Source organism: Dendrobates tinctorius, unplaced genomic scaffold (assembly GCF_039654945.1).
Source record: "Dendrobates tinctorius isolate UK_male_01 unplaced genomic scaffold, ASM3965494v1 ptg000133l, whole genome shotgun sequence".
In the NCBI taxonomy this organism is placed as follows: domain Eukaryota; kingdom Metazoa; phylum Chordata; class Amphibia; order Anura; family Dendrobatidae; genus Dendrobates; species Dendrobates tinctorius.
In genome coordinates, this window is record NW_027361801.1 from 43,747,476 (window position 1) to 43,774,405 (window position 26,930).

At 48.9% G+C, this 26,930-nt stretch overlaps 1 protein-coding gene across 5 annotated transcripts in view; it reads left to right on the plus strand.

The window, feature by feature from the left end:
• The first annotated feature begins 868 nt into the window (after positions 1-868).
• MTM1 (myotubularin 1) overlaps positions 869-26,930 on the plus strand; it is a 121,323-nt gene continuing 95,261 nt past the window's right edge. For 2 of the 5 annotated variants that reach the window (XM_073543600.1, XM_073543601.1), the window contains exon 1: positions 998-1,062. The gene's annotated coding sequence lies outside the window, so the exon portion shown is untranslated. Of the gene's footprint in view, positions 1,063-1,113; positions 1,143-26,930 lie in introns of those variants that run through there. The other 3 variants (XM_073543603.1, XM_073543602.1, XM_073543605.1) reach the window with 3 other exon arrangements.

The following is a 26,930-nucleotide window of genomic DNA, read 5'->3' on the forward strand; positions in this document are numbered from 1 at the left end:
TCCCGCCTCTCTCCACGCTCGCGGTCCCAGTAAGCCTTTGCGAGCGATGACGTCATCGCGGTAATTGTCGCAAAGGATTACTGGGACCGGGAGCGTGGAGAGAGGCGGGAAGGCTGCGCGGGACGTCGGAAGGTAAGAATAACAATATTTTTTTTTTTTTATTATTTTTTACATTCTATCTTTTACTACTGATGCTGCATAGGCGGCCTCAGTAGTAAAAAGTTGGTCACACTTGTCAAACACTATGTTTGATGAGTGTGACCAACCTGTCAATCAGTTCTCCAAGCGATGATACAGATCACTTGGAAAACTCTAGCATTCTGCATGCTAATTACGCTTGCAAATCGCTAGTTTTTCCGCAGGAATTTAAAATGCGATTTTCCTGCGGAATGGAATTCCGGAATTCTCGCGGTAATTTCCGCGAGAGTTCCGCTACGTGTGAACCCAGTCTAACCCTTGCATTGAATACAGACGAGTGCTGTGCGATATACGCTGACCCCAGCAATGGAGGAGATTCATTTCTCTGCCTCCTCTGCAGCTGTGCGACAGACGCAGGACACTCAGCAGAGCAGGAGCCGAGGGTCATTAGCATATCACGTCCAATGCTCTCACAGCAGACACCTTACGCTAGTGTGAACCCGGCATAGTGCAATTCAGAATGTTAGTTTCCTAACTTGCGTGAATGGCTTCCCATAGCGCTCCCGGTCCCGCAGTGTCTGTAGCTCCATGGATCGCGGTCACTCCGCAGACAGCTCGGTGGGGGGGCGGCGGAGCTCTGCTGCGACAGTGACAGCTCTCCATGTATAAATAACCTGGGTCTCCTCACAGGACCTCTTCTGCCTTTTTTTTACGCCTCTCCAACTTACAAAACTACAACTCCCATCGACCACTGCGCGGTGAATCTGAGCCCTGTCCAATCCGAAGTGTTGCTTCACCCACAACCCCGCCCCAGCTCGGATCACGTGACCCTGGATAGGGTTGTTCTCCTTTGGAGAGGTGAGCGGCGGTTTCAGAACTTCCTGTCAGGCTCAGCGGCCCTGGAGGCGGATCTGACCCGCACAGGTAGGAAGGGGACTCCGAGGCTGAGGCCGCTGCTAGGGCCGGACACCTGCTCTGAGTCAGTACATCAAGTCTGACCGGCGGTTGGTATTCAGCTGGGCCCCCTGCTTGGTTGTGGAGAGCAGGGGCGGTGAGGAGTGCCCGGCGGTCAGTGCGGGACGCGGCTTCTCACTGCCGTATATGTATCATGGTGGGTGGGACAGCAGAGACGCAGGTGTTATTTCTGGCCCGTCCCGGCATCCGTCCTTATCTGGAAGTGGAGGGAATAAGCAGTGCAGCCCATTCAGTCCTGTGTCGTATGTCAGCCTCTGGTATGGGGCTCCCCCAGCCTGTGATGTGTGCACACTGGGGGGGACTATACTGCCCCAGTGCTGTGTGCACCCTGGGGGGGTGACTATAATGCCCCAGTGCTGTGTGCACCCTGGGGGGGTGACTATAATGCCCCAGTGCTGTGTGCACCCTGGGGGGGTGACTATAATGCCCCAGTGCTGTGTGCACCCTGGGGGGGGTGACTATAATGCCCCAGTGCTGTGTGCACCCTGGGGGGGTGACTATAATGCCCCAGTGCTGTGTGCACCCTGGGGGGGGTGACTATAATGCCCCAGTGCTGTGTGCACCCTGGGGGGGTGACTATAATGCCCCAGTGCTGTGTGCACCCTGGGGGGGTGACTATAATGCCCCAGTGCTGTGTGCACCCTGGGGGGGTGACTATAATGCCCCAGTGCTGTGTGCACCCTGGGGGGGTGACTATAATGCCCCAGTGCTGTGTGCACCCTGGGGGGGTGACTATACTGCCCCAGTGCTGTGTGCACCCGGGGGGGGGGGGAAACTATGCTGCCCCAGTGCTGTGCAGGGCTGTGGAGTCGGTAAGCCACAGTTGCGACTCCGACTCCTGGATTTTATCAGGCTCCGACTCCGGCTCCGACTTCTTCATAAATGGCCAATTCATAACAACAAATTTACTGTTGTAAAATATTAAACATCGTGCTTATTCCGTTTCTCACCATCATATAAGTAATCAGACCACTTGGAGCAAAAACTACATTTGTTAGAATACAATTAGAATATAGCAAATAACTTTTATAAACTTTTCTAAACTGTAAGTAAATGTGCAATAAACACTTTTATGCAGTTAATAAGAAGAAATCTATAAATTTGTCCTCAGAAAAAGTATTGCCTCTGTCAGATCCTCCTTCATAGATGCCCTCAAATCTGATCTAATTATTTTGAGAGCAGAGAACAACCTCTCTACACTAACTTGTGTTGGTGGCAAAGCAGTAACCACTCGGGCAACATCTCTGACAATGTCAGGATACAGAGGAATCGCTTGTTGCACTGTTATTTTTCATGAACGGTCAAATTTCTCAATTTCTTTTAGTGCACATGAAAAATTCTGCTGAAATGTACTGGCTGTGTTCCTTGATGGGGATGACTCTTCTTCTATGCGGGAACGCTTTGCACGGTCCTTGTGATCCAAATATTTTTCGAAATTAAATTCTTCATCAGTTGATGAGGGTGAAGATGTGGCAGGACGACCAAATTTTTCTTGTTCCTCCTGACTGTTCTGCAACCCTTTCATCCTTACTGCTATTTCAAACAGAGCTTCTTTTCCTTTACTTAGCTGTTGATCATCTAGAAGAATCCGATGCATTGGGTCTACATAAACAGCTGCCAAAAAAATGTTATTTTGTAATAGTAGCTCCTCTCTCCGTTTCATTGATGTAGCAATGCCACTTGCAATTAACCCTCCTCTTAGGGACAGGCGAAACATCAGGTTCTTCCACTCCTTTGAGAAAATACCTGGAGTTAAGTCCTCTGCTTGTAATTTTTTAGTCACTGTAAATGGGTGCTCTAGCAATTTTTCCAGCTCAGTCACCTGATTCCACTGACTTTCATTTAGCGTCAGTTGAGGGTTAGTCATGTCTACAAGAAAGGTTTTCAGTTCAACCAAGCGCTGAATCATTAAGTAAGTACTGCCCCATCGTGTGGCTTGATCAATAATTGCCCCTTTTCCAGCACGTCTCTTCAAAATTGAGTCAACTTTAGGGGTTCTGGCAACAGTAGCCAATTTTCTCACCTTGCCAATCAGTGCAGCAGCATGTCCTTCTTGCAGACTGTCTCTTATAGCCAGCTGTAGCGTATGCACAACACAGCGCATGTGATGAATGAAAGAACATATTGACACAGTTTCAACAAGATCATCTAAACTATCATGTTGCTGTTCATCTGAAGCAACTTCAGTTTGCTCCTCAGTTACAATACTGTGTTCCTCTATTTCAAACATTTCTGTGTCTGTGGACCCAGAATGTTCTTCTAGCTGCTGGTCACCATCATTACTCTCATTCATTAGCTTAATAGTACTTATCATATTTGAAGCATTGTCAGTTACGACAGAAAGAACTTGCTCTTTTTTAAGTTCATAGTCTTGCAGAACCTTTTCCACCAAGACCTGGAGAAACTCACTGGTGTGATGAGCTTTGGTGTCTTTTACTGCCAATGTCTTGGTAACTATTTCATTTTTGTCACAAACAAATCGGACATTGCTGACAAAATAGTTCACTCTGTGACGTGTGCAGGCATCCATTTTAAGAAACAGAAAGCGTCCCTTGAGAGTTTTTTTAAGTTCTTCCTTTTGTTTAAAAGCTTCTTCGATTACTAATTTTCTAATACTCTCTCTCCCTCCAGAGAAACACCAAGCTTGCGGGCCATTTCCCCATTCAGACACATAAAAGCTGGTCGTGAAAATAATGAAATGGGCACACAAGCTCTATGATCTGTTTTTTAAATGTATCTACTGTCATTGTCACAGTAACTTTGTCACTGACAAAATACCTTGCAACTGATGGCTGCAAAATTCTCTGCTCCTTTGTTTGGCTGGAAGAGCTGGGCACTGGTTCATTGGTTTGGATGCAGTCTTTCTCATCCACTGCTTTCAGTACTTCTGGATGAAAGCGCTGTAAATGTCTCTTTAGATTAGAAGCTCTGGTAGGAGCATTTTTATCTTTGCCTGAATATGCACTCATCTTGGCTTCACAGCATTTGTTTTCGTCTGGATAATTTGTCATACACTGACAGACATAATGTTTTCTATCTTGAGTGATGGTGAAATGTTCAAATACAGCTGATTTAATGTGATGCTTCTTTGACATTCTCAGGTTTTTAATTCTGCATTCACAATCCAAATGACAATTGTTTTTCCTAAAAACAATTGTACAAAATTATTGCCAGGTCGTACAACTGATATAGTGGTCAGTAAGGCTAGTTTCACACTAGCGTTTTGGAGCGCAGCGACGGCCTGCGCACGGCCGCCGCTAAGCCCCGCCCCCTGCCGTGCCCCGCCGGTAGCTCCGCCCACCGGCGCATGACGCTGCATGCGCCCTGCGTCCCCTATCTTTATCACAGGGGGCGCAGGCCGTGCGCAGTATGCGTTTGGCGGCGCATGCGTCCTTTTGACGGTGCGCCGACCTGCGCCAAACGCAACCTGCTGCATTTTGGTTGTGTCGGCGCACCGTCAAAAAGGCGCATGCGCCGCCAAACGCATACTGCGCACGGCCTGCGCCCCCTGTGATAAAGATAGGGGACGCAGGGCGCATGCAGCGTCATGCGCCAGTGGGCGGAGCTACCGGCAGGGGCGGGGCTTAGCGGCGGCCGTGCGCAGGCCGTCGCTGCACTCCAAAACGCTAGTGTGAAACTAGCCTAATACTGTTATTCCTCATGTACTCACAGTTAACTGATGCAAAGTTTGTTGAAAGGATAATACTTCTTACAGTCTTCCTCTTCTGAGTAGCAGGCAGCTGTGAGATGCTTGGAAGACGCACACCTAGTATGATCTAGTCTAGAGGAGGAGCTTTATTACTAAGAATTTGCAACACATTTTCACTTTCAGTTTCATACATTGTAAGTAGGGGGGTTGGGGCAGCATGAGGTTAACCAAGTATAAGATTAGATAAGGGCAGTGGAGAACAGTGACACACAAGAAGTAAGAAATGTCTCTATCTCCAGCAGAACTGCTTATCACTGTTGTTCATAGTTTGATAGAACATATATATTTGAGTAACATTTATAAAATTCATATGAAAGTTCAATTATGAAATATTAATACACTTTTTTTAAAGCTGGAGTCGGTACATTTCTACCGACTCCGACTCCAACCAAAACTAACTCCAACTCCACGACTCTGACTCCACAGCCCTGGTGTGTGCACCCTGGGGGGGGACTATAGTGCCCCAGTGCTGTGTGCACCCTGGGGGGGGGGGGGGGGGGGAGTATAATGCCCCAGTGCTGTGCTGTGCGCACATCTACCTGGAAAAGACATTGTGTGCACATACCCTTAGGGCTCAGTCACACGACTGAATAAATCAGACCAGAGCAATCCGATGATTCTATGGGGCAGCTCACATCTGCGATTATTTTCTTATGCCTGCTTTTGCATGCTGAATAATCGCAGCATGTTGCGAGAATCTGATTGCGCACACACCCATATGGGTGCATGTGAAACCTTGCACTGCACTCGGATGTCACCCCAGTACAGTGCTATTCCAGCGGACACCAGCAATGGAGGAGATGGAGAAATTACTTTCTCCATCTCCTCTGCACCTGTGCTCCGATTCTCTGACAAGAGGATCTGACCTCTGACACTCGGATCATGCTCGCAGCAGATCTGGAGCCCAGTGTCATTAGCATATCGCATCCGATGCCATACGCTGATGTGACTCCAGCCTTACAAGCAGTGCTAGTAGACAAAAAAAAACCCTACAGTTTCGTATAAAACACTTGCCTTGCGGCTTTTGTGTTACCATATGCACTCGGCATCCCACAGCCTTCATTTTCTCCTTCGTCTCATTGGGGGACACAGAGACTGTGGGTGTGTGCTTCTGCCGTCTGGAGGCTGACACTAAGTATACAAAAAAAGAGTTAGCTCCTCCTCCGCCGCATACACCCTCGCCCCCAGACCGGGCGTAACTCAGTTTTTTGCTTAGTGTCTGATGGAGGCACACGCAGTCTGGAGCTCCAGACTAGATTTTTTTTTTTTTTTTTCTTTTTTTCTATGAAGATAAGACAGGGGCGACGGATCCTACAGAGAGGGTCCGATCTCCCCAAATCATCAACGGGCGACCACGTGTGAGTAACCCTCCACGTGCTTCTCTCCCGCACCGAGGGACACATCTGGGACTTTTCCCCAGACAACCATTTTTCTTCTTTATTTTGTAAAGAGGCGGCAACGCATCCTGATAAGAGGATTGCGGTTTCCCCATCGTCCCCAACGGGCGAGCACGTGTGGGTGATCCTCCACGTTGTTCTCTCCTGCAACGTGGAAATGCCCCTACCACCCCTAGGTAGTGAGTCCAGGGGTGGAGTTGGAGGTGCAGGTAAGCCGGGGATTGAAGCGGAGAGCGGAGAGCGGTACAGTAGCCTCCCCCTCCCTGCCCAGGGATGGGGTTGAGAAGCACCTCTAGAGAGCCCCCTCGGCGGCCCGGCTCACCTTTTCTTAATAGGCCGGGACCAGGTAGTCCGCCTCTCACCCGGCGGGGAGATCCGTGAGCGCTGCCCGCGGCGGGTAACGCCGCACGCGGAGCGCGGCCGGAGCCCCGCGGGCGGCCGCGGCCCCCGCTGTATGGGGGAGATCCGTGAGCGCGCGCCCGCCAGCCGACTTCCGGGGATAGCCGGAAGCCCCGCCCACTAACTTCCGGGGGCGGAGAGCGGCGGGCGCGCACAGTGACCGGGGAGCTCCCGCCCCCCTCCCTCGAACGCCGCACGTGGAGTGCGGCCAGAGCCCCGCGGGCGGCCATGGTCCCCGCTGTATGGGGAGGTCCGGAGTCCGCGCGCCCGCCCGCCGACTTCCGGGGGTAGCGGAAGCCCCGCCCACTAACTTCCGGGGGCGGAGAGCGGCGGGCGCGCACAGTTACCGGGGACCTCCCGCCCCCCTCCTTGCATTTCCTCGCCGAAGTGGGGCCGGAAGCCGCCCCCTATCTCCCGGAGTGCGAGTGCCCCGGCAAGTAACGCCGCACGCCCCGTGGAAGAGACGCAAGGTGGGACATTACCGGTGGGTAAGTGCAACCCCGTTGCGAGTGCCGCACTAGTAGTCAAGGAAGGGGTTATCCTCCTCCTCCTACCCTACCTTGCAATATGTCTGGCAAAGGGAAAGCTCACTCTTTCCTATACGCTGTTTGCGTTTCCTGTGGGGTCAGGCTGCCTAAAGCACAGCCGGGTAAATTTGTGAAGCCTGCGAGTCGGAGCGAGCCCAGGAGCCCCCCATTGTTGCAGAGCCCAGAGGTCAGGACCCTCCAGAATGGGCGGTGTCTTTATCACACTCTATGATGTCCCTTACAAGGGCAATTGAGTCTCTCCAAGGCCCAGGCAGGGACAAGGATGGTGGTCTGCCAGCGGAAGACAGCTCGTCCACGTCTCAGGACCCTCCGACCGTTAGAGGCCGCTCCAGCACCAGACAAGCTCATAGCAAGAGAGCTCGTTCCCCGTCGGGCGGACCCTCTGGGGCTTCGGTGGCGGGTATTAGGGTATCTCGTTCCCCGTCGCCGAGCTCAGGAAGCGAGCAGGATGAGGGCGAGGAGGAGGAGGAGCCCTGGAATCCAGAAAGCCTGGGATACCAAGACTCGGTGGACAGCCTCATTGAGGCAGTCAACCAGACATTAGAGATCGAGGACGATGTGTCCACGGCCTCAGGTCACAAGGTCTCCTTCAAAAAGACCAGGCGACCGCATAGAAGGTTTGCCACGCATCCGGAGTTCGAGGAGCTAGTTCAGAAACATAGGGAACACCCGGATAAGCGTTTTGCAATGCAAAAAGCGCTGCAAGCTAAGTATCCGTTTCCTCCTGAACTCCATAAGGGATGGGTGGAGTCGCCAGTAGTGGACCCACCGGTATCACGTTTAGCGTCAAGATCGCTATTGTCGATACCCAGCGGTTCTTCTATCAAGGACCCAACTGATCGCCTTATAGAGGGGCTTGCCCGCTCGGTGTATGAGGCAGCGGGGTCGGCCCTAGCCCCCTCCTTTGCGGCTACTTGGGTGGCTAAGGCCATGGTTTCATGGGCGGACGCTCTGCAGAATGCCCTCCAAAACAGAGACCTGCCTGCGGAGGTCTTGGAGGTGACAAATCAGATCTTAGGGGCAAGTGATTTTCTCGTCAGCGCCTCTCTGGACGCGGCCGAGTGTTCTGCGGTGGCAGCAGCAAATGCGATCGCCATTAGGCGAGCATTATGGCTGAGATTGTGGAAAGCGGATTCTATCTCCAAAAAGTCCTTGACCTCATTGCCTTTTCAGGGCAATCGGTTGTTCGGTGAGAAGCTTGATAAGCTTATCTCAGAAGCCACAGGGGGGAGGAGTAGTTTCCTCCCGCAGCAGAGGACTTGGCCAGCATTCAGGCAGACACAGAGGCGTTTTCGGCCCTTTCGTAACCCCTGGAGGGGGACTTCGGCCAGAGCATCCACCTCCGCAAATGATGGTCAGATTAGGGAAAGGCAAATCTCTTACAGAGCCAATCCGCTGGGTAGAGGCCGAGGCCGTTTGCCCAGAACAAGGGGGGCCAGATCCCAAAAGCCTCCAGCAAAATGACTCGAGGCGCTTCGTACCTACGGACGACAGAGTGGGCGGACGCCTACTAGGGTTCAGCCACGTTTGGGTCGCAGTGGCACGCGACGCTTGGGTGGCAGAATTGATATCGTCCGGGTACAAGATAGTTTCTTGGACTCCCGCCACGGCGATTCTTCCGTTCCCGGCTTTCCGGAACAGAATCGCAGGCGGAGAGTTTGTTACAGGCCATAATGACGCTACAGCGCAACGGGGTCATTGTCCCAGTACCGAAAAGCGAAGAGACACAAGGTTTTTACTCCAACCTGTTTTCGGTCCCCAAAAAGGACGGGACAGTAAGGCCAGTATTAGATCTAAAAATCCTGAACAAATTCATCAGAGTCAGGCGGTTCCGGATGGAATCCCTCCGTTCGGTCATTGCAGCCATGGATCCAGGGGAGTTCCTGGCCTCGATCGACGTGCAGGATGCATATCTGCACATTCCGATTTTTCCTCCACACCAGAGGTTCCTGCGTTTTGCGATCGGAGGGCGACATTTTCAATTTGTTGCTCTGCCCTTCGGTCTGGCCACTGCTCCCAGAGTCTTTACGAAGATAATGGCGGTGGTTATGGCCATCCTGCATGCTCGGGGCATAACGGTACTACCTTACCTGGACGACCTTTTGGTAAAGGGGCCGTCGTTTCAGGCGTGCCAGGAGAATGTCAGTATCACGCTGGATACCCTGGCGCGTCTAGGCTGGTTGATCAATCGGAACAAGTCGTCCTTGGTTCCAGCCCAGAGAATCGTATTCCTAGGCATGGTTTTCAACACCTCCCGGGGGCTGGTGATCCTCCCTCAGGACAAGGCGCGAAAGATCAAACGGGGTACGGAACCTTCTACAGCCAGGCTCCAGATCCATCCGGTACGGCATGAGTGTGTTGGGCAGAATGGTGGCGGCGATGGAGGCAATCCCGTTTGCCCAGTTCCATCTCCGTCCGCTTCAGCATGCGCTCTTGTCAGCATGGGACAGAAGGCTGCTATCCCTCAGTCATCGGTGCAATTTGTCTCCGCTGGTCCGACGATCACTCCGATGGTGGACTCGCGACTCGTCTCTGGTCCAGGGGAAACCCTTTCCCCCGGAACAGTGGTTGGTGGTGACGACCGATGCAAGCCTGCAAGGTTGGGGAGCAGTTTTCCAGAGTCACACAGCCCAGGGGCGGTGGTCCATTCAGGAGATAATTCTCCCGATCAACATTCTGGAGATACGGGCAATACGATTGGCCCTGCAACATTTTCAGTGTTTCCTGAAACACCGGCCGGTGCGCATTCAGTCGGACAATGCTACAGCAGTAGCATATGTCAACCATCAGGGGGGTACGCGCAGCCAAACAGCCATGCGCGAGGTTGGACTGGTACTGCGTTGGGCCGAAAAGAACCACGTGGTAATTTCAGCGGTGCACATTCCGGGAGTCGAAAACTGGGCGGCAGATTTTCTCAGGCGACAGGGGGTCGCGGCAGGGGAATGGTCCCTGCACCCCGAGGTTTTTCAACAGATCTGCCAACGGTGGGGGACACCAGACGTGGACCTTATGGCATCCAGAGAGAACGCCAAAGTGCAAAGGTTCGTCGCTCGATCCCTCGACCCGCAGGCGATCGCAGCAGACGCTCTGGTGCTTCCATGGAGCCAGTTTCGTCTCCCGTACTTGTTCCCCCCCGCTACCTCTGCTTCCAAGGGTCATCAGAAAGTTAAGGAGAGAGAAGGTTCCAGCAATTCTGCTAGCTCCAGACTGGCCTCGGAGGGCCTGGTATGCAGATCTGGTTCAGCTAGTGGTGGACGTACCCTGGCGTCTACCAGATCGGCCGGACTTACTGTCCCAGGGGCCGATCTACCATCCGAACTTAGGGGCCCTGTGTTTGACGGCGTGGCCATTGAATCTTGGCTGTTAACACAGGCAGGATTCAGGCGCGATGTGGTGGCCACGATGGTGAGTGCCCGAAAGCCTTCCTCGGCGAAGGTATATCATCGGACTTGGGAAGTTTTTTTCCGTTGGTGTAGGGATCGCGGAGTGGCTCCTCTGGTTTTTTCAATCCCCAACGTACTAGCTTTTTTGCAGGCAGGGCTGGACGCTGGATTGGCTCCGAGTTCGCTCAGGACGCAAATCTCGGCCCTGTCGGTCCTTTTTCAACGAAAGGTCGCTTCGGTCTGGCAGGTTAAGACGTTTATGCAGGGGGTCGCACATTTAGTACCCCCCCTATAAGGCACCGACGGAATCATGGGACCTGAACTTGGTGCTCAGGGCCCTTCAGGAGCCCCCCTTCGAACCCTTACAAGAAGTCTCCTTACCTTACCTATCCAGGAAGGTCGTTTTTCTGGTAGCTATTACGTCTATTAGGCGGGTTTCGGAATTGGCGGCTTTATCTTGTAAACCGCCGTTCTTGACTTTTCATAAGGATAAGGTAGTTTTAAGGCCAGCTCCTCCCTTCTTGCCGAAGGTTGTCTCTGCATTTCATATCAACGAAGACATTGTCTTACCCTCGTTTTGCCCGGCACCGGTGCACAGGGTAGAAAAGGCTTTGCACACACTGGATCTGGTAAGAGCTCTTAGGAGGTATGTGACAAGGACAGCATCTTTCCGCCGGACAGACTCTCTATTCGTGATTCCAGAAGGGCGGCGGAAGGGGCTTGCTGCGTCCAAAGCGACTTTGGCCAGATGGGTTCGCCTGACGATTCAAGAATCTTATGAAATCAGTGGCACGCCGGTTCCGGCAGGGATCAAGGCGCACTCGGCTCGAGCAGTGGGTGCCTCATGGGCACTGCGACACCAGGCTTCAGCGGAACAGGTGTGCAAAGCAGCTACTTGGTCCAGTTTGCATACGTTTGTCAAACATTATAACGTACATACCCAGGCATCCTCGGATGCAAGCCTGGGAAGAAAGATTCTCCAGGCAGCAGTTGCGCACCTCTAATCAGGGGCGCAAAATAGCATGGATTGGGTGAGCTAAGATCCCGCCCAGGGACTGCTTTAGAACGTCCCACAGTCTCTGTGTCCCCCAATGAGACGAAGGAGAAACATGGATTTTTGTGAGTACTCACCGTAAAATCCTTTTCTCCGAGACGCTCATTGGGGGACACAGCACCCACCCTACTAGCCAGTTGGCTTTTGCTTATTTAAAGTTATACAAATCCTTATGTAAGGATCAGGGTGGTCCCTTTTCCAGACGTATAATTTCTTGCCTGAGTTTAAGGCGCGTTCTCCTACTGCTTATGCACTAAACTGAGTTACGCCCGGTCTGGGGGCGAGGGTGTATGCGGCGGAGGAGGAGCTAACTCTTTTTTTGTATACTTAGTGTCAGCCTCCAGACGGCAGAAGCACACACCCACAGTCTCTGTGTCCCCCAATGAGCGTCTCGGAGAAAAGGATTTTACGGTGAGTACTCACAAAAATCCATGTTTCCTATGTGCTGTGAACCTGAAATCACACAGAAAATGCAAAGACAATTGTGCTCCATGTATAAAAACTAGTGCAAGAAAGGATGTTGGAAATGTGGCCATATGATTGGCAACCAACAAGCTGTAATTTGAACAGTTTTTTTTATTTATTGAATGTCTAGACATTCCATAGCCTTCATTTACAACGGTGGTAAGTCTATTGGTGTGTGTGTATGTATTATGTATGTATGTATGTGTGTGTGTGTGTATGTGTGTGTGTGTGTGTATATATATATATATATATATATATATATATATATTTTGTTGTAAATTGGATTCCTTCCTGTTGAAGGGAACCATGGATAAGGTCAGAATTTGGGGAAGCGCAGTTTTGATATTCATGTAATGGTAAATAAGTTGCTGCAAAAAGAACTTTGGAAAACTTGATGTGTCATGCAGATTCTAAAGGTACTGTCACACTAAAAGATATCGCTAGCAATATCGCTATAACTAGTGACGTTATAGCGATATTGCTAGCGATATCGCTATGTCTGATACTTACCTACAGCCCGCTCCCCCGCTGGTTATCGCTGATCGCGCGAGAACGTTCAGGACTGTTTCTCTTCGTCAGCTTCCTGCGGCGCTTCCTGCTGTGAAGACGAGCGACGCGTGGAGCCGGGCGGGAGGACGTCAGGATCGCCTAGTGTGACAGGTAAGTAGCGACCCCCGACCCCAGCGATGTCGCTGGTGAGATCTGCCTGTGTGGGAGCTCACTAGCGACCACTTAGCGATGTACCAGCGATCCTGATCGCATCATATCGCTGGTCGGGATCGCTGGTACATCGCTAAGTGTGACAGTACATTAACAGTATTTTAGAATCCGCAATTTCCACTGCGCCACCAATGACCCTTGCTCAAATCCCCAGGACATTGGCTCCCCCAGAACCTGTCGCATAGCCTGGATGTTGATTCTACCTGGATTTATTATGCTCTGTCATATTGCATGCAGTGAGACTACTTACATGGTTTTCCATGATGCTTGTTTAAAAGGGCGACTATGATAAAGGCCATTAAGTGGCCGAAAGGTCTCTAAACTGTCGCTTCACCTATCAACATCAATAAATAATCACCTGAAGCATTATTTTTCTGTTGTACATGTGCAGTGATTTTCCTGAACTTGTACTTGTGGGATCTTTTGGCTCCTTTCACTAGCACTGTTTAACAACCCCTTTGAGTCAAGTGCTAACCATCCATACCCTATATTTACTAATAGTATTTTAGGCTGGTTTCACATTTGTCTGTATGTGCAGGGTTTGATCCGCATGCATAATGCGTACATGTATTTAACATGGTGTTCGCAGGGACATGCGTTCTCTTGCGGATGCATACGCATGCGTCGTTTCGCGGTCTGCGGTGGTGTCCGGAAAATGCAACATGTTGCATTTTTTTGAGGCATCAAATATGCGCAGGCATGCAGATGAGTGCGTAAAAAAACAAAACGCATTACTGTCTATGGGAATGCATGCATGCATTCGATACACATGCGTTATTCAAAATGCATATAGAAATCCCATGAGACACCCATTTTTGTCTGATGTCATATCAAACGCTTGCGCATAAGCAATGCAAACGCATGCACAAGCAACGTTTGTTCCATCATGCATAAATGATGCGCATAAACGCTGCATAAATGTTTTGCATGCGTATGTGAATGATGCGCTGCGGACTCAAACGATAATGTGAACCTAGCCTTACACTGGTGTTTTAAAGCCAAAATCTGAAGCGAATGCATAAGAGAAGTATAAAGCTTCCTTTACTTGTAGGTTTTCCATCAAAATTTTCAATTAGCAGTATTTATTAGCTGTCTTTGACATGCTGCAGAAAAATATATGTAAACTGACAGCATGTTGTATTGTAAGGCTGGGTTCACACGTAGTGGAACTCTCGCGGAAATTATCGTGAGAATTCCGGAATTCCATTCCGCGGGAAAATCGCTTTTTAAATTCCCGCGATTTCCCCGTGGAAAAACTAGCATTTTGCAAGCGTAATTAGCTTGCAGAATTGCTAGCGTTTTCCAAGCGATCTGTAGCATCGCTTGGAGAAGTGATTGACAGGTTGGTCACACTCGTCAAACAGTGTGACGAGTGTGACCAACTTTTTACTATTGAGGCCGCCTATGCGGCCTCAATAGTAAAAGATAGAATGTAAATAATAAAAAAAAAAAATATTATTCTCACCTTCCGACGTCCCGCGCAGCCTTCCTGTGCCTCTCCACGCTCCCGGTTCCAGTAATCCTTTGCGACAATTACCGCGATGACGTCATCGCTCGCACAGGCTTACTGGGATCGGGAGCGTGGAGAGAGGCGGGAAGGCTGCGCGGGACGTCGGAAGGTGAGAATAATTTTTTTTTTTTATTTTAACTTCAATTTTTTACAGGGATATGGTACCCAAAGCCCGGAGGACAGTCTCCTCTCCTCCAGACCGTGGGTACCATCCGCAAATGTTCTGCTTACTTTTCGCATGGTGTGCACAGCCACATGCGGAAAGTAAGCAGAACAATGCATTCCTATGGGTGCGGGATCGCCGCGATTCCGCGAAATTAATGAGCATACTGCGTTTTTTTTTTACCGCAAAGCAATTCCGCCACGGTAAAAACCGCAGCATTAGCACAGCATTGCGGAATCCCATAGGAATGCATGGGATGCTTATTTTTCGCGGCAAAATCGCACGGTAAAAACCGCCATGGAAACGTGAAAAAAACGCCACGTGTGAACCCAGCCTAAGAATCACAGAGTTGTTGCAAATTTTTGCAAATATTCATTAGAAGTTATAAAGTGCAAAACAGTAGCGTAGATTCTGCTGTGGAGAACTTATGGGTGCGTTGCCAAAAATCTGAAGCTTGCAATTAAAAAACACCCTGTCACTTCTGTGGCTCTTCTGTCACGTCCCTTGCTAGTCTGTCCACCCTGCCGTTCTGCGATTACTCTTTTTCCCATGTTTGCGCCCATGTTTTTGAAGCTTGCTCTCATTTAATACTAGAAAACAAACGTTACCTGGGAAACTGAGTCAGGGAAGAGGAGGCCACGCATGTGTGGCGCTCCCTATTCATTTTATGGGAGCTATAAAAACTGCAGATGAAGCATTCCTGTGAGACGGAGCATTCCCTTTAACAAGGAGGGACCATCATGAATCATCAGGTGGAAAAGCTCAGATAAGTCAGAAATACCCATAATTTCTTTTTCACCTTGGATTTCCATGCCAGTTTTTTGGCCTCTGGCCGTTGGCGTTGCATGAGCAATAGACCAAGGCTTCTGCTGGTCCTCGGTTGCTATCCTGTGTCCATGTAGAAGGATTGCATTCAGAGCAAATACTAGTACCATTCTCTTTATATCTGTTGTGTTTGATTTCTTGGCGGCTGCCCTTTGTGGTTCCTCTCAAGAACAATAAAGCTCTTAAGAGTTGACAGATGTCAGTTTAGAGAGACGCACTTGTGCTCTGCTCTGATACTCTGCAGCCATGCCCAGTCCTCCCATAAAGTAACAATGGTGGGAGAATGGAGCCCATTTCTTTACTGTTCATGTTACAAACCATAGTAGATATCTTCCAATTATGTCATTAAAACGGCATCCAATCAATGATTCCCATGCACTTACCAAGATGTACAGTTACAGGTGTCTTCTCAACATCAAACCTATGTAGTCAATCAGTGGTGGCCGGTCCAGACAAGGAACATGGCAATTAACAAGTGCTTTACTTGCTCTGGCCAACTTCAACTCCTCTGCGTTTCTCCAATGCTGCAGAGGCAAAGATGCTCTGGTTGCAGTTTGGGCCACAGTTACAACCATGCCACCAGTCCAAACTGTTGGTCAGCAGTGCACCGCCTTCCGGGAGCAGTGCGCCCCTGAAAATCATTTTGAAACAGTTCTTTGAATCCGGTCCCTTTTACTTGTGGTAGTTGGGATTATAAAACCTAGGATTAAAACAAAATGAGCAAATGCGCGTCATAAGTAGATAGTAATAGTACAAGTAAATAACAAAGTGCAATGTGTTGCCACTAGAGATGAGCGACTTTGCCTTTTTTAGGGTCGAGTCGGGTTTCATGAAACCAGACTTCTCAAAAGTCGAGTCGTTTTTTATTTTTATTTTTTAAGGGGTTCGCTTAAGGGGTTAACTATTGGGACAGTTTTATAGGGCGGGTCGTTACGGACGCGGAGATACCAAATATGTGTACTTTTTTTTTTTTCCAAAAAATGAATTTATTGGGGAATATCTTTTTTTTTTTTTTTTTTTTTTAATTGGCGTTTTTTTAAAATTATTTTTACACTTTTTTTTATTTTATTTTTTTTTTACTTTATTACAATGTCCCAGGGGGGACATAACTGTCCTGTGACAGATCGCTGATCTGTCACATCACAGATCACTGTGACAGATCAGCGATCTGTCACAGGCACTGCACAGGCTTCCTCATGCCTGCGCTTTGCAGGCACTGAGGAAGCCAGCTTCCTGCAGGCCCCCGGAGGTCCCCGTCGCCATATTGGATCCGGGGACCTGCAGGAAAGGAGCCCCCCGCAGCAGCGCTGCACATTGCGCTGCCGTGGGGAGCTCAGGGAAGCACGGAGGGAGCCCCCTCCCTGCCGATGCTTCCCTTTAACCCCCGGTACACCGCGATCGTGTTTGATCGCGGTGTGCAAGGGGTTAACGTGTCGGGGGCGGTCCGTGACCGCCCCTGACACATTGTGCCAGGTGTCAGCTATGATAATTAGCTGACACTCGGCCGCCATCAGCGGCGCTCACCACGTGGGCGCCACTGATCGAGATGACGTAATATTCCGCCCATGGTAATTAGGTCCATGGTCACATGGACGGAATATTACGTCAATTGTAGGTAAGGGGTTAAATCCCATGGCACTGTGGCTAACCTCCCTAGATGTGGACGGAAAAGAAAAATTGACAATAGATTTTAATGCAAGATTGTGCGGATGTTGGATAAAGAACCTCGACTAACATCCAAACAAGTTCAAGCTGCCCTGCAGTCCGAGGGTACAACAGTGTCAACCCATACTATCCGTCGGCGTCTGAATGAAAAGGGACTGTATGGTAGGAGACCCAGGAAGACCCCACTTCTTACCCCGAGACATAAAAAAGCCAGGCTGGAGTTTGCCAAAGCTTACCTGAAAAAGCCTAAAACGTTTTGGAAGAATGTTCTCTGGTCAGATGAGACAAAAGTAGAGCTTTTTGGGCAAAGGCATCAACATAGAGTTTACAGGAGGGAAAAAAAAAGCATTCAAACAAGAAAACACGGTCCCTACAGTCAAACATGGCGGAGGTTCCCTGATGTTTTGGGGTTGCTTTGCTGCCTCTGGCACTGGACTGCTTGACTGTGTGCATGGCATTATGAAGTCTGAAGACTATCAATAAATTTTGCAGCATAATGTAGGGCCCAGTGTGAGAAAGCTGGGTCTTCCAGCAGGACAATGACCCAAAACACACTTCAAAAAGCACTAGAAAATGGTTTGAGAGAAAGCACTGGAGACTTTTAAGGTGGCCAGCAATGAGTCCAGACCTGAATCCCATAGAACACCTGTGGAGAGATCTAAAAATGGCAGTTTGGAGAAGGCACCCTTCAAATATCAGGAACCTGGAGCAGTTTGCCAAAGAAGAATGGTCTAAAATTCCAGCAGAGCATTGTAAGAAACTTATTGATGGTTACCGGAAGCGGTTGGTCGCAGTTATTTTGGCTAAAGGTTGTGCAACTAAGTATTAGGCTGACGGTGCCAATACTTTTGTGTGGCCCATTTTTGGAGTTTTGTGTGAAATGATCAATGTTTTGCTTTTTGCTTCATTCTCTATTGTGTTTTTTCATTTAAGACCAATTAAATGAAGATAATACCAAAGAATTTGTGTTTGCAATCATTTTCAGGAAGAAACTGAGTATTATCTGACAGAATTGCAGGGGTGTCAATACTTTTGGCCACAACTGTAGATATCCTCCATGACATGCCTAGTTTGCATCTTATGGCTTTCTAAGCCGCCCTAGTGTCCCGAAAGATCACTGAGTTTCTCACCCTCTGATCTAATGTAGCGCTTGAGGAGTGCAAAATCTCTGTGAGGTCCCAGGGCTTACACCAGTCGGACTCCAGTGTGTAGTCTGAATGTTTGCTAGTGTGTCTTAGCCAATCAAGATTGTGTCTGGCGATGCAGGCCAGATTGTACCCTCTAATGTTGGGCAATGCTATCCCCCCTCATCCCTCGGTAGCATCAATGTACGTTTGCTAATTCTACTTTTTCTCCCTCTCCATAGAAAGTCAGAAAAGGCTTTGTTGAGCTTATTTATATCTACGTGTCTTTAAAGGAGGGGCAATGTTTGCAGGGGATATAGTAGGCGGAAGAAGCTGATCATCTTGATCAAATAGTTCCTTCCCAAGAGCGACAGTGGCAAATCTTTACATCTTGTTAGTTCTTGTATTATTTATAATGGGGACAAAGTTGAGTCTATAGATGTCTCTAGTGTCTTTTCCCAAAAAGATCCCCAAGTACTTTATCATCCTGCTTGCTATTGGTATGCCATGTATGGAAGCATGGCCCCGTTCTAGTTGGCCAATTCCTTGAGGCCTATGAGTAAGAAACAAAGCTTCACACTTGGTTATATTGAGCCTAAACCTCGTTATCTCTCCAAAGGTATCCAGCTCCCTCATCAATCTAGGAAGGTCTCTATTTGGGTCTGCCATATAAAGGACAATATCGTCCACAAGGAAACTAGATTTTATCTCTTTCACCCACTTTAATCCCCTGGAAGCTGGGGCCCGCGTTAATAAACTTGGCAAGTGGTTCAATGGCCAAATTAAACAGTAGAGGCAAAAGGGGGCAGCCCTATCTCGTGCCTCTCCCCAATGATATTATATCTGACAGAAACCCCGGTGTGTGAACTCTGGCTTTAGGATTAGAGTAGATCGATGACAAGAAGTTTCTGAATCCTCCCTGCACACCAAACTTGTCCAGCATCTGCTCCAACCATGGCCACCCCACACTATCAAATGCTTTCTCTGCATCTAGCATGACCATGGCCGGAGCTCCTCCCTGTTGATCTCCCAACCTCACTGCCTCCAGCACCATCATTGAATGTCTTATGTTCCCTCCTGCCGATTTCCCCCTCACAAATCCCGCTTGTTCAGGTCCCAATAGTTTAGGAAGAATCACTGCCAGTCTGCCTGCCATAATTTTTGCCACAATTTTTAGATCCTGGTTGATCAAAGAGAGAGGGCGAACGTTGGCCGGTTTATCGCCCTTTGGGATGAGTTTAATATAAGCTGTGTTCATATGATCAGAGATAGTTCGGCCTCTTAGAAAATCATTGTATAGATTTTTCAAATGCGGGGCAATCTGGTCCTTCAAAATTTTATAGAGGCTGGCGTCAAACCCGTCCGGCCCAGGGGCCTTATGAATATTTAGATCCCTGATAACACTAGAAATCTCTTCCTCCATTATTTCCCTGCTTATCTCTGATAGATCAGTTTCAGAGTTCGATGGGAGTTCCATACCCTCCAGCCATCTCCTTCCTTGCGCCTGATCAGACCGTCGGGGTTAATACAGAGAAGCGTAAAACTTCCCCAAAATGCTGTTTATTTCTTGCGGATTAGTCGTTATGGAGTCATCCTTCCTTTTAAGTGCTGCTATTTGAGTCTCTGGGCGTCTACCTTTGGCTAGGTTAGCCATCATGCGTCCAGCTGTCACCAAACCTATGGAACTCCGCATCCCTCAGTGACTTCCCCAACATCTCATTCTTTCTAGCCCACGTGTCAAATTCTGACTTCCCTTCCAACCAAGCTCTTTTATTGACCTCAATGGGGTGCACTTGGAACTTATTGTATGCTTGTCTGACAAAGTTACTTGTCTTTATATATTGGTCAGTCACTCTCCTCTTTATCACTAAAGTGTGTGCTATGATTTTACCTCTGAGAACAGCTTTAGCCGCCGCCTCCCAGAGTAGTGTGTGGTCCATTGTAGATTGGTGGTTGTGGTGCAAGTACTCTGACCACCACTCTCCCAACAGTTTGGCGAAGTCTTTGTCTTTTTTTTAAGAAATGAGGGAACCTCCATATTATGTCCAAGCCTTTTGGGTGCATATCAAATAAAGTCAGGACAACTGGGGCATGATCGGAAATGACTAGATCACCTATCTCAGCTACTTTAACCTTGGCATTTAGGCTCTCACTAACCAGGAACATGTCAATTACGGGACCATGAGTTGTGCGGGTGTGAATCGTGGGTGTATTGCCACTTGACCGGGTGTTGTTGCCTCCACACATCCCCGGTCATTACCTCCCATGGTATAGCTACCTCCACCCCTCCCACATCTCGATCTGTCTTCCGAATCCAGCATAACCTCATTCATGTCTCCTCCAATTATCAAATTATGCGCGCCAGAGGCCATAATTGAGGTGCAAAGGGTTCAGAAAAACACATCCCTAGCCGAGTTGGGGGCATAAACATTATGAATGTCTAATGTTCCGCTAGGAGTTTCTAGGACCACTCTGACATGCCTTCCTTGATCATCATGTTGATATGTTACCAGTTTGTGTGGAAGAGTTTTATTGACCAGAATGATCACCCCCGCCTGTCTTCCCTTGGCTCCCGACCCATAAACCTCACCCACCCAAAGTCTGTGCATGCAGAACATGTCATGTTGAGGCAAATGTGTCTCCTGGAGCAGGACTATATCACCACGTAATCTTTTCAGGTGCCTAAGTACTAAGGACTTTTTTCTGGGGTCTTGAGACCCTTAACATTCCATGTTATGATCTTAACCATTCGTGTTAGCGATGTGGCTTAATAACAAGTGGCCTGCCTGTGTAGAAAGTACTGGGCGGGTTAACCAAAGTCCGCCCTCAGGTGTGTTATGAGAAGTGAACCAAATCTTGACGAAAGCACCTAAAATGCTACAGCACATACCAAGCCAAACCCACCTGGACCCCAAACTGAATACCCCAACATGTGAAACATTTTCAACATTCCCTTCCCCACCCATCCCTCCCCCTCTTGCCATGTATATCACTAGTACTTCCATTTTTTCCAACGTGACCCTCCACTACCTTCTCCTCAGCCTGACCAACTTGACACAATTGCAGTACCGGCTAGATATAAAAAGAAAAAGAAACTTTGGAAATATAATAGACATAGGAAAGGAATAGAGTGCAATCAGCGTATCTCTACGTGTCCGGATAAGCATGCTGTAACAATTCTCAAAAGTTCGTGAGACCTTCACTATTGAGTAATCACGCAGCGTTTAAAGTGCCACATCAGCAGACAACGCCAGTGAGATCCTCCTGCCTGGAGATGTCCTTGTAGAAAAGTCTTCCCAGTGGAACTCTCATGCCTTCAGGTGAACTAAGTGGTTGCCGCTTTCCTCACTTTCTCTTTCCTCGTTGCGGTGACCATTGGGAGATTTCGTGGACGATGGCATGAGCTCCCTCATGGCTTCGCTGGAGTCCCTCCAAATTTTAAAGGAGCCGTCCGTGTGCCTCGTTTTGAGGACAGTAGGGTAAATTATCTGGAACTGACTTTCTTGTAGAGAAGGCTGCAGACCTCACTGAAGGCCCTGCGTTTTTTTAGTAACTTCGGGTGAAAAGTCCTCAAAGATGACAACTTTATGCCCTTGGAGTATGAGTGGTTGCCGCCTGGCTCTAAAAGGGCGCAGAATTTTATCCTTAAAGTCCAAATATTTTGAAATAGCCTGGCGAGGCTTCTGGATGCGTTGATCATCGTGTCCTTCTCCACTTAAGGGGGTTTTACACATAGCGATATCGCTAGCAATATCGCTAAAGCGTCACAGATTTTGTGACGCAGGAGCGATATTGCTATGTGTGTTACTTACCTCCGACCGGCTCCCCTGCTGGCTATTGCTGATCGCGCGACATCGTCCACGTCCATTTCTCGTCGACTGCTACCTGCTGGGCTTCCTGCTGGCGCCGACGAGTGACGCGTGGACGTGGGCGGAGGACGTTGTCATCGCCTCTGAAAGGTAAGTAACGATCGCTGCTGCATCGCTGTGGGATGTGCCTATTTGGCAGCTCACTAGCGACCATTTAGCGATGCACCAGCGATCCTGACCGGGTTATATCGTGGTTGGGATCGCTGGTGCATCGCTAAAGGTAAAAGGGGGCTTTAGACGCATGTCTCTCGCCAAGTTTCCTCCAGGCGGGTCCACTCTGTGTGCTCTTTCAACCCTGCACTTATCTTGTACTCCAAGGGCTGTAGGCAGTTCTTGTTCAAAAATGTAATTGAGTTGTTGATATGTGACAGATTCAGGCAGCCCCACTAACCGCAAGTTGTTTCTTCGGGACCTATTTTCTAGGTCCTTAAGTTTGTTCCTCAGCCATGTGCCCTGTTTTCGGGACGTTTCCACCTCCTGTTCAAGCTGAATTGTCCTATCTTCCATATCCGACACACTCTGCTCCAAGTGCCCCAGCCTGCTGGCATGCTACGCTGATATTTCGTGAATCTCTTCCAGAGCGTCTTACTGCCTCCTTCACTGCGGTTTTTATATCCCCCGTGAGATATCCAGCCACCTCTGTTGCCAGCTCCCTAAGGTTTCCCTGTATAAGCGTCCCTGTCACAGGGCCTTCCCCACCCTGTGATTCCGGCCAGCGGTCTCCTTTGGGGCTAATGCGGGTTCCCCCTGTCTCTCCCCGCTCTGACCTGGTTGTTTTCAACTGCGCCTCCGGGTTTCCCTCACCCCTGTGCTTCCGCTTTGTGGCGCTGCTGCGGCTGCCGCCATCTTAGTGATTTCTCCTGCCGTCTCATAGAATTGTAGAGTTGGAAGGGACCTCCTGGGCCATCTGGTCCAACCCCCTGCTCAAAGCAGGATTCGCTAAATCCTAAATGTGCACCCGTGGCTCTGCTCTCGCCGCTCGTGCTTTGGAGCCAGCGATCCTCAGTGCCTCGGATATGCGGTGATGTCAGCGGTCACCTTTCCTGTGAGTAGCGCGGGCCGGTGGTCTAATTAAGTCGCTCGTTGTCAGGCTGAAGTGCGGAGCTCCCTCACCCCGCTGCAGCCACGTTGGCGCTGGAACCGGAAGTCCCTCTCCTCCCATTTTTAAGCCTAAAGAACACAGACCTGAGGAACCAATCTGGGAGCTACCGTAAGAATAGTTTGTTTTTTAATGGTATGCAAAACCCATAGGTCGTTGAGGGGTTGTCCAGTAGTAGACACATCTTTTAAGGGGAAATCAAAAAGAGAAAAGAGTGCACACACCATAGAATTAGAAGTGAAAAGGCTTTATTATGAACAAATGGTGCCAAAAAACATTTTAAAAAAACATGTAGACATGAAAAAACTCAATGTGAGCACAAATAGGCTTAATGGGGCAAATAACCCCTGAATAATCAAATACAACTCCAATGTATTTAAACATTAGGTGGCATGCATGTCACTCACAGGACATTAACTGAGGCAGTCACGGCGCCTGCTTAATAAGCTGGTGTGCGTTCCATACAGGCCAGAAGTGGGTGTATGCGTTCCACCAACTGGAAATAGTCGGCACACTCCGATATACAACACAGCAGGAACTATCAACATGAGGGGAATGCTTGTGCAGAAAAGACAGAAGATATTATATAGCAATACAGAAAGAGTGAGACATGGATACGTATGTGATAACTCATTGCACTCTGCACTTTCTATGATGCTTTGCAATATAAAGAATATTGTATTATAGTGTTTATATCATTTCTACCTTTTATCCACATTATATGGTATATAAAAGTACTTTAGTCTTCTCTTCATTTACAATTTTACAGTAAATATCTTACTAGTGTGACTTTATATATGAGAGTATAAAGGGCCTGTCACACTAAGCGATATCTCTAGCAATATCGCTATAACTTGTGACGTTATAGCGATATCACTAGCGACATCGCTGTGTCTGATACTTACCTCTGACCCGCTCCCCTGCTGGTTATCGCTGATCGCTGGACCGTTTCTCGTCGTCAGCTTCCTGCGGCGCTTCCTGTGGCGCCGCCGGGCGGGAGGACGCAGGATCGCCTAGTGTGACAGGTAAGTAGTGACCCCCGACCCCTGCGATGTCGCTGGTGAGATCTGCCTGTGTGGCAGCTCACTAGCGACCACTTAGCGATGTACCAGCGATCCTGACCGCGTCATATCGCTGGTCGGGATCGCTGGTGCATTGCTAAGTGTGACAGTACCTTAACACAGGGGTCCCCAACCGCCGGTCCGCAGCCCAGCACCGGGCCGCTGCAGTGCCCTTGCCGGTCCGCGGACACAAGGGGAGCCAGGGGCGGTCAGTGGCGTAGCGGGGGCTGGGGCAGCGCGCAGCAATTCTTAGCGGCGGCCAGGGAGCGATCCAAGCAGCTCCGCTGCCTGCAAGAGGGAATAGCAGGAGCGGAGCTGCAAGGACCCGTCCAGCTTCCTGCCCGCCGCCCGCGCTTCCTGTCTCTGACTGACACAGAGAGGAGCGCGGCCGCTGCTGTGTCAGAGCGAGGAAGCGCGGGCGGCCGGCAGGTGAGAGGAGAGAGGTGGTGTGTGTGTGTACGTATAATGTGTATGTGTGTGTGTGTCTGTCTGTCTGTCTGTGTGTGTGTGTGTGTGTGTGTGTGTGTGTTGGTCTGTGTTTGTGTAGCCTGGCCCTGGAGGAGATGGGGACATGAGGAGAAGACCGTGAGGGGAGTGATGGAGAGACAGCAGTGATGGGGTGAAGGCAATGATGGGGTGAAGGGAGTGATGGGGAGAAGGGAGTGATGGGGAGAAGGGAGTGATGGGGAGAAGGGAGTGATGGGGAGAAGGGAGTGATGGAGAGATGGCAGTGATGGGGTGAAGGGAGTGATGGGGTGAAGGGAGTGATGGGGTGAAGGGAGTGATGGGGTGAAGGGAGTGATGGGGTGAAGGGAGTGATGGGGTGAAGGGAGTGATGGGGTGAAGGGAGTGATGGGGTGAAGGCAATGATGGGGAGAGGGGAGTGATGGGGTGAAGGCAATGATGGGGAGAAGGGAGTGATGGGGTGAAGGCAATGATGGGGAGAAGGGGGTGATGGAGCACTTATTCAAAACCTATGGTGAGTTGAGTCACATTATAAATGTTATTTAATTATAAGTATGCACTGCTACACTACAACCGTGTCCATAGCCCCGCCCCCTTATGACCAAAGCCCCGCCCCTGCCACACCTCCATCCCCGCCCTGCCGGGCCATGGAAGAATGGTCTTGCTTGAAACCGGTCCCTGGTGCAAAAAAGGTTGGGGACCACTGCCTTAACACATTCACTCTGTGCATGCCACCTAATGTTTACATACATTGGAGTTGTATTTGATTAGTCAGGGGTTATTTGCCCCATTAAGCCTGTTTATTTGTGCTCACATTGTGAGTATTTTCATGTCTACATGTTTTTTTTTAAATGTTTTGTTTTTTGGCACTATTTACTCCTAATAAAGCCTTTTCACTTCTAATTCTATGGTGTGTGCGCACTATTTATTTGCGCTATCTTTTCTCTTTTTGGTTTGCACTTTCTTGAACACAATTAGTTGCACCGTTCTTTAATTATTATTCATTTTGAGCGGTGCCTGCTTATTTTCTAAATCTCTTAAGGGAACTTGTAGGGATGTAGGAGGGTGTACAAATCTGCATCCTAATACCACTGCTTGTGTGACAGTCTTGCTGGTTTTTTTTTTTTTTTTTTTTAAAACTTGGATAAAAAAGATAATTTGGATGCTCTACGATTCCTTTAACTGTGGATTGTGTTGAGGGAAGATAGCTCCTTTCCGATCAGCATGGACACCTCAGCCAGTAATGCAGCGGGAGGCTCTGGTTGGCAGGTCCAGCAGGCGGCGTTACTTACATTGTTTTTCTATTTGCCGCCTTGGTTATAATAAATAACCAATGGCAATGAAATTCCCCTCTCCCATTCTGTAATACATACAACATGCGTCTTGTATATGTGGCTGTAGTATGCTCTTATATGAATATTCCTCGTCCTGTGTGTGACCACAGCCGACAATGCTTTAAAAGGGAGGAAATGAAATCATGGCCTTTTTCCAGCTCGATGCTTTTTTGTGCTATTGATTCTTTGATTCATGGAAATGACTGTTGTGTGTATGTGTGATGGTTGCCTGGCAACCGGACTAGATGAAATTCCGCATTCCGGGGACTATTTTTACCTGATTGAATCCCATCACTGAAATCCAGCAGCTAAACACTGTGTGTTATTTCCAAATGGAGTAATATTTGTACACTAGGCTTATGCTGCTAAAGGCCTATAAAGCCTCAAGGGATTATAGGTTTAGAGTCCACGTACAGCACTGGCAACACCTGCACATGCAGTGGTTTCCCTTGTTCTTATTGCAATGTGCATATTATGGATTCAGACTAAAGGCAGCAAAGCCACAAAGGAGCAGACAAGGAGTACGGACACGTGCAAGACAAACCGGACTGTTAAACCTTAACTTCAAGGTACCCTCCTATTAGTCTTATAACAGCTTTAAAATCCTTTTGACTTTCTCTCAAGCAGCTGCATCAGGTAGTCAACTGTAATAGCTTTATTTATGCCTCATCAAGAGTCCATTTGAGGAATCTCCGATCTTCAGAAAGTTTCGCCCAGGCAGTTTTGGTGCACAGCTCCATACAGTGCTGAGCCCTAATCCACAACTGCTCTGCTCCAAGCCAAAATTTAATATAGCAATATAAAAGGTTTTTATGGGGGAGTCAGGGGGTTTCACAAGTAGTTGGGGAATGTATACCTCACAATCTATTAAATGATATTTTTAGGTGATAGGCCAAAAAACTGGTGACAGATTTCCTTTAACCAAGACGGAGAGGGATGGAGTGCTGTTACGTGGCATGGCCTTCGAAATTTGCCCACCCTCTCCCCAATTAAAATGGATGGTTTAGGAAGAGTTTTAGGCTGTGTG